Here is a 10,596-nt window from a genome sequence, read left to right as displayed (position 1 = left end):
CCCTCCCTCCATCCATCCATCCATCCCTCCATCCATCCATCCATCCATCCATCCATCCATCCATCCATCCCTCCATCCCTCCATCCACCCATCCATCCACGGCATTGCTGGGAAGCACCAGGAGCCTTGCAATGGGGCCCATCCCACACAAAACCCTTGGAATGCCACCCAAGGTGACCGGGAGCTGCGGCGCCGTTCCCAAGTATTTACGGAGCGCACAATTCCATAACCTTGGGATGCCTGGAGGAGCCCGGAGCTGCACCGCCAGCATCAGCACTGCATCCCCCTCTCCCAGGGGATTTTCCCACCGGCATTCCGGCGTTATCCCATGGCAGGAGCGGTGGGATGGGAGCTGTTATCACGCGCCGCTATCTCCGATGCTCCTCAGATCCCGCTGGGAACGGCCGGCTCCATGGGAGCCGTGTTGGGAGCAGAGTCAATATTGGCTGAGCAAACAGCGCCGGGAAAGAGCCGCTGTTTGCAGAGCCGCGGGGCTCGGAGGCTCGGCTGCCTCTTGGAAATCAGAATAATCCGAGGAATCCGGGGCTTTTCCAAGGTACGGAGTGGTTCTTATGGAGGGGACAGCGGGCGGCTCCCAGGGAAGCTCCGCTCGGGGTTGGAATGGGGGGCGGCTGCATTGTGGGGTTCCTGACCTTGAATCCATTAAAAAAATGGGAATCTATCAGAGCCAAGTGCTGAAGGAGGAGTGGCATGGAGTTATCCATGGAAAAGCAGCTTCTGGAGGAGCCGGAGTCTCCCGGCATTGCCGGAGTTGCTCTGGAGTGTTGTTCTTCCTGTGATGGATCCCTGGAAAGTCCAGCTTGGAGGGGGCTTGGAGCAGAGGGGATAGTGGGAGGTGTCCCTGCCCATGGGATGGGATGAGATTTAAGGTCCCTTCCCACCCAGGCCATTCCAGGATTCTCCATGTCCATGGAAGTTCTTCTGCCATGCACCTGTTCCCATTGGATTCCATTTTCATCCCCCCTGGATAACGGGAATGCTGTGAGCACCCTCCAGACTGGGGCAGGAATCCCAAATCCAAATTAAAATCCACTTTTAACCATAAAATTCCATAAGTATTCCAAGATGGATCTTTCCTTCTTCTGTCCTAAGGTCTCCCTTCAGTTTAAAATGCAGGAATAGGAAAATAGAAATCCAGGCAAAATTAAAAAAAAAAACCCAGGAAAATATAAAAAGGAATACAAGGACGCCTTGAGAAGAAGGGATTTGCCTGTTTGTTTTCCGATTTTTTCAGGGAGGAAAGGGAAGGAAAAGGGTTCAAATGACAGGGGAAAAGGGGTCAAATTGAAGGAATAAATGGATGAAATGAAAGGAAATGCTGGAATTTCCTTGAAAGATGTCTGGGAAGTGCTGTGGGAGCAGCAGGATTGTGATCCCGATCCCTGCCTGCTCCAGTCCTCCAGTCCAGGAGCATTCCATGTTCCTGGGATGCCGATTCCCAGATTCCCAAGCCTGGATTTTTAACCCTGCACAGGCCGGAGCTCTGCCCTTTTCCAGCCGTATTCCTACAAATTCCCGCTTCCCACCCATCCCGTTGTGCAACGTTCCCTCTGAACCCATCAGCTCCTGGCATCTCCCGCATGTTTAATTCTCTTTGGATGAAGGAAATGGAAAAATTGACCAACAATTCCATGCATCCAAGGCTGGCCTTTGGAGCGGGTGTTTATGGAAAGCTCCCGTGCCAACCTCTCCTCATTTTTCCTGCTGCTCTGGCACCAGGAAGGACAAATATTTATATTCCAGGCTTTTCCGATTGTTTCCATGTTGAGCCGCTTTCCAAGCAACTCTTCATGTGGTTCCAAGGATTTGCCATTAATTTTCGCTTCCAATTGGATCCAGCTTTCCTCCAAAATTTTAAAGTAGGGAAGGATTTGTTTTGGGAATGTGGTGCTAGATTGGCACCACTCAGGGGGTGGAAATGTCACATTCCTGTTTTGTTTAAAGGATAATTAAGCTTGGAATATTATATTCCCAACCCCTGGAAGTGGTCTAGGCCAGGTTGGACCAACCTGGATTAATGGAAGTTGTCCCTCAGAGGGTGGAATGGGATGAGATTTAAGGTCCTTTCCCAAAAGAATTCCATTCTTAAAATACTGGTTCTCCTTTGGAGAAATAAATTCAGTGGGAAAATCCAGCTGAGTGTCCCTCCAGCACCTCCAAATCCTGGGAAATGCTCCATGGGATGCTCAGGCTCATCCATCCCATCCCATCCCATCCCATCCCATCCCATCCCATCCCATCCCATCCCATCCCATCCCATCCCATCCCGGGATTTGCCTTTCCCTCCTCTCCGCCTCTTTTGGGAAAGCAGGAAGAAGGGAAGCAGCTCCCTGATCCCTGACTTCCACATTTAATAAAGGGAATAAAAGATCAGAAACCTGGGAAAAATCCTTAATAATTCACCAGCCTGGAGCTGTTTCATTACTTTGAATTTGCGAACGTTCCGGCAGCTCCTGACACCCTCCCTCGCTCGTGATCTGATCCCAAAAACCTGGGAATGCTGGCTGGATCCACCTGCCCTGGTTACGTTAATCAGGGATGTGCCTGGGAGTGGCCACGTCCCAGGAAAACGCAGCAAATTTGATCTGGAGCTGTTGGTAGGAAGAGAAAATCATTCCAGGCTTTTCCCAGTGCCTGCTGGAATCCAGGGATGATTGGGCTTCCATTCCTTCTGGGTGAGCAGGAGCTCTGATCCAGGATTTGATCCCGTCCCGTCTCTCCAAGAGCTTTTCCTCAGTGCATTTGGGTCGGGATTGGGGCAGCACCAGAGCTCAGCTCCTTTTCCTCGGGCTGTTTCCATTCCTGGTTTCAGGAGCCGGGGTGGATCCCAGCTCCCAAGGTTGTGTTCCCCAGCTAATTCCGATGCCTGGCAGGTGCCGGAGCTTTGGGCTCGGGTAATTATCCTTGGATTTTAAGCCGATTATGGCGCCTCTGGAGCGGTGTTTGTTGGATTTCCCCACGCTCTGTGTTTGCTCAGCAGCTCCCAAAGTCAACACGGGCCTGATCAAACATCCCCGGTTCCTCCCGTGGCCCTTTTCCCAAAGATCCGCTCCCAGGAGCAGCCACGGGAGCTGGGAATGCGCTGCCCAGGTGGCACAAAGGAATTTGGGATGATCCCGAGCCGGGGAGGCCGGGATGGAGATGTGGCAATGCTCAGGGATGTCACCATGGAGGGGACACGGAGGGGACACGGCGCTGGCGCTCTGAGCGAGACACAGACCCCTCAGTGGCTCCTGGAAAACCAAAGGATTTTCAGGAAGGAGCAGGGATGCTGGACAAGCCCGTGGGATGTCCCTGCAGATCCATGTGGCTCCAGAAGGAAGCTCAAGATCCCAAAATCCCAGGGCCAGCTGCTGCGGTTTGCCCAGGTGGGTGGGAAGGGGTTGGCAGGAGACCAGAATTCCTGTGGGATCCCAAGATGGAAAAGCTCCTGGTTCCCATGGATGGCTTTCCCTGCTCCTCCCAGGATCCCGGGATGCGGGTTCAGCCCTGTCCTGCATCCCATGGAGTGGCCACTCAGATTCCAAAGGAAAAGCTGCTCCACCTGCCACCATCCCAGCCTTGGACATTCCAGGGATCCAGGGGCAGGCACGGCTTTTCTGGGAATTCCATCCCTTCCCTGGGAACTATTCCTGCCCAATATCCATCTCTCCCTGCCCTCTGGCAGTGGGAAGCCATTCCCTGTGTCCTGTCCCTCCATCCCTCTTATCCCAAGCCCCTTTCCAGCTCTCCTGGAAGGTTCTGGAAGTGGCTCTGCTCCCCCTGGAAGCTTCTCTCAGCAGGAACTCACCTTCCAATGGTCAACCACAAACCCCGAAAAAATCCATAAAAAAAACCCAAAAAAAACCAGGAAGAAACCAACCAACCCCTCCAGCGCTGGGGGAACATCATCTCCCCGGGATTGGCAGGGCATGAAAGCATTCCCTGCTCCCTGCCAGCTCCGGAGTGCAATCCCAGCCCCGCTCCTGCCATGCATGGCTGATGAGCCAAGAGCCCCGAGGAGCAGCCGCAGCTTTCCCTGGTTCCCACTCTGGAGCCGCATTCCCGCTTTTCCCCCGTTCCCTGGCACATCCATGAATATATATTGACCTTATTAGAGCAGGGCTGCCAGCAGCGCCCGGGCCTCGTTTGCACAAATTAAAGCTGTCAGCGGGTAATTTATGGAGCAGCGGGAAAGCTCGCAGGGAACGGCCTGGATTGGGGAGCAGGTAGGGAAAGGGGATGGATTGTGGAGCAAAACATCCTGCTCAGGATGGGAATGGCCTGGACTGGGGAGAAGGGAGGGAAAGGGGATGGATTGTAGGATAAAACATCCCGCTCAGGAGAGGATGGTTGTGCTCATGTGAGGTTGGACATTTTTTAGTGGTTTCTTACTCAGGATGGTTTTCTCCCTTTCCCTTTCTTCTTTTCCCTTTCCCCCTTTCCTTCTCTTCCTTTTTCTTTCCCTTTTCCCACTTCCTTTCCTTTCCTTTCCTTTCCTTTCCTTTCCTTTCCTTTCCTTTCCTTTCCTTTCCTTTCCTTTCCTTTCCTTTCCTTTCCCTTTCCCTTTCCCTTTCCCTTTCCCTTTCCCTTTCCCTTTCCCTTTCCCTTTCCCTTTCCCTTTCCTTTCCCCTTCCTTTCCCTTCCCCTTCCTATCCCTTCTTCCCTTTCCCAGATTTTTCCCCTTGGGACATTTCCAGGGATGGCACACCCATGATTTCCTTGGAAAAGCTGTACCAAGGCCTCCCCACCCTCACTGTGGAAGGAACTTGCTCCTCCCTGCAGAGTGAAAAGCAACACAAAATCCAAACCTCCATCTCCCAAATCCGCCCAATCCCGGTGGATCCCAATCCCGGTGGATCCCAATCCCTCCCAGCTGGAGCCGCGCTGATCCCGCCGCCAGAGCAGCATCTCCAGGCTTGGATCTGTGCCCTGGGATTTGAGCCGGGGCTAAATTTGTCCCGCTGACACTGGGGAGCAGTGACAGGCACAAGGAAAGGGAAAAGCCTTCCTTTTCCAGCGCCAGAAAGATCGGCTGGAAAAAGCTTTCCCGCTGGATTAGCACCCTGAGGCGCCTGGAGCTGTCACTTCCAACATCTGGGATCTACACATCGACCTCTGCCGGCTGCTGGACTGGGGGAAAAAGGACAAAAAGCCATTTTTTAGGGATGGCAGCATGTGACAATCCACCAATCCAGCCTGGAATTCCCTTTGTAAACACCCAACCCCGTGGCTGTCCCAAAAGCTGGAATTCCAAGTTTCCCAGCAGCCTGGGGGTTATTTATAGCAGGAATAAGAGTCGGTGTTTTCCTTCTCCAGGAAACTTGGGAAGGGGTCAAATGACCTCAGTGTGAAGCAATTGGAGGGTGGGATTTTGTGGATTTCTGTGGGAATCTGGAGCGGGATTAGCACCTCTCCTCCATTCCTGGAGCAGGGAAGGAACCCCGGGAAGCAAAGAGCTCCAAAATTCCAAAAATTCCCTGCCAGCCCTTGGGATTTCTTCCTCAGGATTTCTTAATTGGGATTTCTTCCTCAGGATTTCTTCCTCGGGATTTCTTCCTTGAGATTTCTTCCTCAGTATTTTTCCTCTGGATTTTTTCCTCAGGTTTTTTCCCTCATGATTTTTCCTTGGGCTTTCTTTGTTGGGATTTCTTCCTCAGGATTTCTTCATTGGGATTTTTTCCTTGGGCTTTCTTCTTCGGGATTTCTTCCTCGAGATTTCTTCCTCTGGATTTTTCCTCTGGGTTTTTTCCTCAGGTTTTATTCCCTTGTGATTTTTCCTCAGGATTTCTTCCTTGGGATTTTTCCTCAGGATTTCTTCCTTGGGATTTTTCCTCAGGATTTCTTCCTTGGGCTTTCTTCTTCCGGATTTCTTCCTCGGGATTTTTTCCACTGGATTTTTACTCTGGATTTTTCCTTGGGATTTTTGGATTTTTTCCTCCGTTTTTTTTTCCCTCATGATTTTTCCTTGGGATTTCTTCCTCTGGATTTTTTCCTCTGGATTTTTCCTAGGGGTTTCAATCAGGCTCTCGGCAGCAGCAGGATATTCTGGACAAGGCTGATTCCCTGAGCTCCCTCCCTTTCCCATGCAAGGAGGAATTCCAGGAGCTCTCATCTCCGGGATTTTCAGCCCTGCAGGGCGCTTTGCTCCCGTTTTTCCAGCTGCTGCCATTTGGAGTGCCCGTGCTGGTTGCAGCTCCGTGGATAATGCCTCTGGAGCAGAGCTCCTTCAGAAAATCCAGCAGAGCCATCTGTGATTTTCCGCTCTTGGGTGGATAATTGGATTCGAGTGCAGGGTGGGCTCGGGGCTGGAATTTTTCCGAGGCTCTCCAGGAGGATTCCAGGCAGGATTGGAGCCGTTCCCACCTGGGAAGGCAGCACTTTGTCCCTCTGGAATTCTCGGGGCCGCTCTCATATTGTCACTTTTGGGAAGGAACCTCGTTTTTCCTCCTCTGCTTGATCCCGTATTTCAAAATATCCCTTCAAGAGCTGTGGAATATCCTGGATTTCCTTTGGGTCTGTGAGGATCCCTCAGGATAGCCCAGAATCCCTAGGATTCATTAAACGTGGGATAACGGTGGCATTTCTGATGCAAAATGGGATTTTCCATCCTGGAGAAGGGAAGGACCCACGGAAACCTTGGAGCAGCTTCCAAGGGGCTCCAGGAGAGCTGGAGGAGGAATTTGGGATGAGGAATGGAGGGACATGGGAATGGTTCAGATTGGAAAAGGGGGGATTTGGGTGGGATTTTGGGAAGGAATTCCTGGCTGGGAGTGTGGAGAAGGTCTGGGATGGCATTCCCAGAGGATCTGGAATGTCCCAGGATGGATGGGACTGGTGTCCCTCACATTCCCCTCCCGGGGCACCCGGCAGAGCCTGAGGCTGAGTTTCCCACGGCTGCACCTTCCCAAGAACATTCCCTTCACATTATCCCGGGGTAAGCCCACAAACCCAGGAGAATCCCCGCATTTCCACACTTTTCCTGCCCCTTTGGAGAGGGCCGTGCCGTGGGGCTGGGGGCATTCCCGGCTGGGCTGAGAGCGGGGCCGGATCCTTGGGATTTTGCCAGCTCTGCTCCCCATCAATCTCCCCAGGATGCCCAAGGCCTCCCGTGCCAGCTGCTTCCCTGTATCCAGCCCCTTTACCGTGCAGTAGCCTAGGAAAATATTGAACCCGTGCCCAGAGCAACACCAGCATATGAAGGGGAAAACTTTAAGATGTTTTGTAACTCCTTTTTTTTTTCTTTTTTTCTCTTTTTTTTTTTTTTTTTTTCCCCAGGACCTGCCAACTCTTAATTTTTCCAGTTTGGAATAAGAGCCTCGGATCCATCTGTTTGCTGTCAACTGATGTTTGTTTGGAAAGGGATTTTATGGATTTTTTCCAGCTCGCACTCCTGTTCTTCCACCCAGTTTACTGAACTCCATAAATGTCAGCTCTGGCAGTTTTTTTCGGGTGAGTTTTGATTTAGGATTTAATCAAAATGGTGCCGTCAGTGTCTTTAATCAATGGGAATGGAGATCAAAACCAAAGGAATGGGAGCAAGGAATGAAATATTTAATGGATCCCTTTGAAAGTGCCTGATTCTCAACCTAATGGCTACCAGGGATCATTAGGACAAACTTCCCAAAAAAAAAAATAACCTCAAAAACTGCTCGCCGTGGTTTTTTAAAGATAAAAAGGAGAAAGCAATTTAAGCTTAAAAGCAATTCCAGCCTTTTATCCCATTAAATATTAAAAATAAAGCAGTGCCAGTGGCTTCAGGGCTGCTGGAGCTCTCAGGGACAGGGATTGGTGTGCAAAGATCCCTGTGCTCATCCTGCTTTGAGCCATAGGGATGGGAAGGTGTGTGCTTGGGCTGGGCCGTGCTCTCTGTGGGATGGTGGCACCGGCATTCCCTGCCCGATGGGACGCAGGGATTCAGTGTGGAAGTGAATCAGTGCAAGGTGGGAGGTGCAGCCGTGGCTCCCCTGACTCTGCTTCATCCTCCGTCCCTTCAACCCTCCATCCTTCCAACCTCCCATCCTTCCATTCCTCCAAACTTCCATCCTTCCAACTCTTCATCCCTTCATTCCCCAAGCCTCCATCCCGCTGAGTTCGGCTGAGCTCGGCCCCTCTCGTCTGGGTTCGGCCGAGTTCGGCTCCTCTCGTCTCCTCTCGGCCGAGTTCGGCTCGGCGCTCTCGGGCGCCGCCTGCTGGCGCGTTCCTGGTGCGCGCCCACGATCATGGACGCAGAAAATCCTGGAATGGTTTGGGTGGGAAAGGACCTGAAATCCCATCCCATCCCATCCCTTCCCATCCCATCCCATCCCATCCCATCCCATCCCATCCCATCCCATCCCATCCCATCCCATCCCATCCCATCCCAGAGAACAATTCCCAATTCCCAATATCCCATCCATCCCTGTCCTCTGGCAGTGGAAGCCATTCCCTGTGTCCTGTCCCTTGTCCCCTCAGATGCCACCAAACCACCGCAGGTGCTGCCTCAGAGCCCTGTTCTGGGCACAGCCACTCTGGGGGTCCCTCCAGCTCCACCTCCTGCTGCATCCCAGAGAACTGGCAGGGAAGCTGCTCCCCAGGATCCCTCCTCTGTATTCCCATGGATAAAACCAGGATAGTGGGACACCTGTGGCTTCAAGGAGCAGCTCCCCGGGCCTCCTTCCGGCACGGCTGCGTTTTTAATCAGCTTTTTTTTATTTAATTTTCAACCTCTTTCTTCTCCTCTTTCTTCTCCTGGCGTTTTTATCTCCGCTTTGGATGCACAAATCCCGACTATTTTGTTCCCGGAGTCAGCGGGATGATCAAGGGGTTTGCAGCCTCCTGAATTATTCAGGATATCGGAGTTCCTCACTAAATATTTTTGCTTCCAGCCTGTCAGGGAGAAGATCACAGGAATATTTTGTTCATTCCAAGATCTCTCTCGGAGCGTCGGTGACGGGCAAAGCGCTCCCATCATTTCCAAAGGTGCTCGTTAAGGGAGGGGCTCGTCGTTAATTAGAGCAGGAGAGATGCCATCGTCACCCCTGAGGTGGCTTTGGGGACACGGCGCTGGCTGGGAATCTTCTCCAGGGCTTGGAGAGGGAATGTTGGATTGGGATGGGGAGGTGGGAAGTCACCCCATGTGTCCCTGGCTGAAGGTGGCAGTGCCACCCCCCAGACCAGGGGACACCAGTGACTCTCAGCTGAGCAGTCCCTCATTCCTGGGAGGGATGGGATCCCAAAATCCTGGAATAGGTGGGGTTGGAAGTGACTTCTGCCCAGGGCAGGTGACACAGGGACACATCCAAGTGCGTTTGGAATGGCTCTGGAGAGGGGGACAATGGCACGGACTTGGTGGGACAATGGCACAACCTTGGTGGGACAATGACATGTCCCTGGTGGGATGATGGCACGTCCCTGGTGGGACAATGGAATGTTCCTGGTGGGACAATGATATGTCCCCAGTGAAATAATTGCATGTCCCTTGTGGGATGGTGGCATCTCCTTGGAGGGACAATGACATGTCCCTGGTGGGATTTGGTGGGGCAGTGGAACATTCCTGGTGGGACAATGGCATGTCCCTGGTGGGACAATGGAATGCCCTTGGTTGGACATTGGAATGTCTTTGGTGAGACAATGACATCTATGAGCTACTGCCGCACCCCACCAGTGCCTGGCACTCCCCCACCAATATTTTTTTGGGGATTTGTGGTGGTTTTTCCCAACCCAGCCTGCTCTGAGATCTCCAAAGTCCAACCCGCTCCCTGTTCCTTTGGAGCAGCGTTCCAGGGCTCCGCTTCCCGGCGCTCCGTTTCCGCGCGCGGCATTCCGGGGCTCCACATTGCCGCCATTATCCGACCTCTTCTTGCGGTTACATCATAAAAATTCCTCGGGTCCTGGAAGCAGCCCGGGAATATTTGCATATGTATATCCTTCGTTTTCACAGCACAGCCTGGCTGCCAGATGGGAAAACCGACGGAGCCTCCAACGTTGATCCGCGACTCCGCCGCTTTTCCTGCGCCGGGAACCGCGGCGGAAGCGAGGTGGTTTTCCAAACCCTGGGACACTTCCATGGGGATCGGGGAAAAGGGGAGGGGAAACCACATGGAATCAATTAAAGGCCGTTTCCCAGAGTTTAACAGAAAAGATTCCTTTGTGGGCCCTTGGAAAAACGGGATCCAGAAATCCCTTTTCCCTTGGATTTCACCCATGTCCAGCACACGGATTGGGTGCCCTGGACCTCATGGCCTGCACAAGGATTTATCCCAAAGAACTGGAGAGGTTTTGGAGGGGAAACACTTTTCCTTGGGAGCACAGAACAGGAATTCCAATTTTTTTTATTTCTTTCCAATTTTTTTTATTTCTTTCCAATTTTTTTTATTTCTTTCCAATTTTTTTTTTTTTTCTTTCCACCCCAGATTTCAGTGTTTGGGGTACAATGGTGGTTTTTGGGATTTAATGGTGATTTTTAAGTGCATGAAGCTGGGATGTTAAGAGATAATTATGCTTTTGGGAGTATAATGGTGCTTTTTGGGATATAATGATTGTTTGGGGATATAATGATATTTTTTGTGATATAAAGATTTTTTAGGGATATAATGATATTTTTTGGGATGTAAT

The 10,596-nt window shown here is 51.8% G+C and overlaps 1 long non-coding RNA gene across 2 annotated transcripts; it reads left to right on the top strand.

Annotated features, from left to right (window-relative positions):
- Window positions 1-380: 380 nt before the first annotated feature.
- On the top strand, window positions 381-10,300 carry LOC141730553 (uncharacterized). Of its 2 annotated transcripts, none has more exons than XR_012582064.1 (4): window positions 381-556; window positions 7,279-7,452; window positions 8,868-8,961; window positions 9,923-10,300. It is a non-coding gene; the product is annotated as an uncharacterized LOC141730553 (long non-coding RNA). The 2 variants fall into 2 exon arrangements; XR_012582063.1 differs by lacking the exon at window positions 381-556 and adding an exon at window positions 4,011-4,229.
- Window positions 10,301-10,596: the final 296 nt, after the last annotated feature.

This window comes from Zonotrichia albicollis, chromosome 11 (genome assembly GCF_047830755.1).
Source record: "Zonotrichia albicollis isolate bZonAlb1 chromosome 11, bZonAlb1.hap1, whole genome shotgun sequence".
NCBI lineage: Eukaryota > Metazoa > Chordata > Aves > Passeriformes > Passerellidae > Zonotrichia > Zonotrichia albicollis.
The sequence above is the reverse complement of the archived record's forward strand: the minus strand, read 5'-3'. Positions and strand labels throughout refer to the sequence as shown.